We start from the raw sequence: 3312 nt of genomic DNA on the forward strand, positions 1-3312 counted from the left end.
GTCCCCGTCGCTGCGTGCCTCCCCGAGCCCACCCCTCCTTGTCCCTGTCGCCGACCGCGCGCCGTCCCGAGACCGCCGTCCCCGTCACCGCGTGCCGCCCCAAGCCCGCCGTCCTCGTCGCCGGACTCCTTCCATCGCCGCCCCCCTCGAAGTGAGCCCCCCCTTTCCCATGGTCCTGATCGAGTGCGACCCTTGCTCTCTGCCCCTGCTCCATGGTCGCCGCCGGCCCCGACGCATTCATACAAAAAGTTATTTTTGCATGGTGTCCCAGGTAGGATAATTTGCCTTTTTGTATGAATTTCAGCAAAGGCCTTCCAAATAACGATATTTGGAAGGTTCTTGCTGAACTTTGTACCAAAAAGCGAATTATCCAATCTAGGACTCCGTTCCAAAATAACTTTGGAGAGCTTCGTACCATCATGCACCTGTTACTTACGCCTAATGATGAAGACATGGTTTTGTTGAATCATTTGACACTAGGAAACCTCCTGACCCCTCGGCGATCCTCTCGAACATGAGAGGATGAAGAGGATCGCCGAGGGGTCGAGGGTTCCAGGGTCGTCGAGGGTTTGAGGGGTCGAGAGAGGTTTCCTAGTGTCAAAGTATTGAAGAAATCCATGGCTTCATCATTAGCCAGAAGTAACCAGGGCATGACGAAGTCCTCCAAAGTTATTTTGGAATGGTGTCCCGGATAGGATAATTTGCCTTTTTGTATGAATTTTAGCAAAGGCCTTCCAAATAACGATATTTGGAAGGTTCTTGCTGAACTTTGTACCAAAAAGCGAATTATCCTATCTAGGACTACGTTCCAAAATAACTTTGGAGAGCTTCGTACCATCATGCACCTGTTACTTTCGCCTAATGATGAAGACATGGTTTTGTTGAATCCTTTGACACAAGGCAACCTCCCGACCCCTCGGTGATCCTCTCGAACATGAGAGGAAGAAGAGGATTGCCGAGGGGTCGAGGGTTCGAGGGGTCGAGGATCGCCGAGGGGTCGAGAGAGGTTTCCTAGTGTCAAAGTATTGAAGAAATCCATGGCGTCATCATTAGCCGGAAGACAAAAGATACACCTAAGGCACGGGAGGACCTGCAACGTTTGCACGAAAAAGACGGCATGCCTCTGATTAGCCATTGTGAAGCTATGTGCATTCCTCAATGCAATCTCTCAGAAGGTGATCGATCCAGAAATCGTATCAAGGCTAAGGAGTGATGTGGCGCAATGTCTTGTCAGTTTCGAGCTGGTGTTCCCACCATCCTTCTTCAATATCATGACGCACGTCCTAGTTCATCTAGTCGACGAGATTCTCAGCCTGGGGCCCGTATTTCTACACAATATGTTCCCCTTTGAGAGGTTCATGGGAGTCCTAAAGAAATATGTCCGTAACCGCGCTAGGCCAGAAGGAAGCATCTCCATGGGCCATCAAACAGAGGATGTTATCGGGTTTTGTGTTGACTTCATTCCTGGCCTTAAGAAGATAGGTCTCCCTAAATCGCGGTATGAGGGGAGACTGACTAGAAAAGGCACTCTTGGAAGAGACTCAATAATATGCAGGGACGGATATTCTTGGTCTCAAGCAAACTACACAGTTCTACAGAACTCTACCTTGGTGACCCCGGAGGGCGATGAACACAAGAATAGTCTGCGCTCCAAACACCTGGAGCAGTGCGACGACTGAATTACATGTGAACACATCAGGACTTTCAGCAGTTGGTTGGAAACACGTCTTAGAGGTGACAACACTATTTGTGATGAGTTGTACTTGTTGTCCAGGGGACCATCTTTGACTGTATTGACTTACAAAGGATACGAGATAAATGGGAATACATTTTACACGATCGCCCAAGATCAAAAGAGCACCAACCAAAATAGCGGTGTCCGCTTTGATGCAGCAACCGAGAGCGGAAAGGACACATATTATGGTTACATAGTGGACATATGGGAACTTGACTACGGACCTGATTTTAAGGACCCTTTGTTTAAGTGCAAATGGGTCAACCTGTTAGGCGGCGGGGTACAGGTAGACCCACAGTACGGAATGACAACAGTGGATCCGAAAAATCTTGGGTACACTGACGAACCATTCGTCCTAGCCAATGATGTGGCACAGGTTATATATGTGAAGGACATGTCTACCAAACCGAGAAAAAGAAAAGATAAGGAAGCGAATACATCATACGATGAGCCAAAGCGCCACATAGTTCTTTTAGGAAAAAGGGACATCCTGGGAGTGGACGGCAAGACAGACATGTCTGAAGATTATGAAAAGTTTCATGAAATTTCTCCCTTCAATGTCAAGGCTGACCCAAGCATCCTGATAAACAATGAAGATTATTCATGGTTACGACGCAATAAGCAAATGACACAAGCGAAGAAAAAGTGAAGACTTTCTCCCGCAACTATTATGATGATACCATGCCAACTTTGTAACACACGAACATGCTACCATTGTCCGTTTTGTACATGCACATGCTATGTGGGTGAAATTATGATACCATCCCAACTTTCAACTTTTTTAGAGTTCATTTGAAATGCTTTCATGTCTTATGGTTCGGCCCTCATAATACTATGACCATTAGTCCCTGGCCCATGCCAACTTTCAACTTTCAACTTTCTAAAACTAATGGCACTAACAGAAAGTTTAATTTTGCTCCTCGCCCCTGGCCCATGACCATTAGTCTCGGTTTGTGCCACAAACCGGGACTAAAGGGTTGGTCCTCGTTGCGGGCAGAGTTTAGTCCCACCTCGCCAATCGAAGGATGCTCACACCGGTTTATAAGCCCTCCCCTCTCTGCCTTGTTGAGCTCCTCTCAAAGTGAAAATAGATGCCCTAATAGAGAAAAGTTTAACCTAAATTCATAGTGAATTTCTCTGAAATTCATAGAAATTTACTAGGAATTTAGGTTGAATTTTCTCTATAAGCGCATCTATTCTCATGTTTTGAGGAAGTTAATCACAAACTTGTGATTCAAACAATTTTCAGAGAATTCAAATTTTAACTATTCAAATTTGAAAACTAATGGCACTAACAGAAAGTTCATAATTTTTCTAAAACTAATGGCACTAACAGAAAGATTATAATTTTGCTAACCTAAAAGCAAACAGAATTAAAAATTAAAGCAAAAAACAAAAGAAAATAAATAATGCAAAAAACAAATCAAAAAATAGGAAAAAACTATTTTTATAGTAAAGTTAATCACAAAATAAAATAAATAAAGCAACAAAGAAAACAAAAAAACTAAAAAAGTGTTTTCAAATTTGAAAACTAATGGCACTAACAGAAAGTTTATAATTTTGCTAACCTAAAAGCA

The sequence above is a fragment of the Triticum aestivum genome, chromosome 7A, assembly GCF_018294505.1.
Source record: "Triticum aestivum cultivar Chinese Spring chromosome 7A, IWGSC CS RefSeq v2.1, whole genome shotgun sequence".
In the NCBI taxonomy this organism is placed as follows: Eukaryota; Viridiplantae; Streptophyta; class Magnoliopsida; order Poales; family Poaceae; genus Triticum; species Triticum aestivum.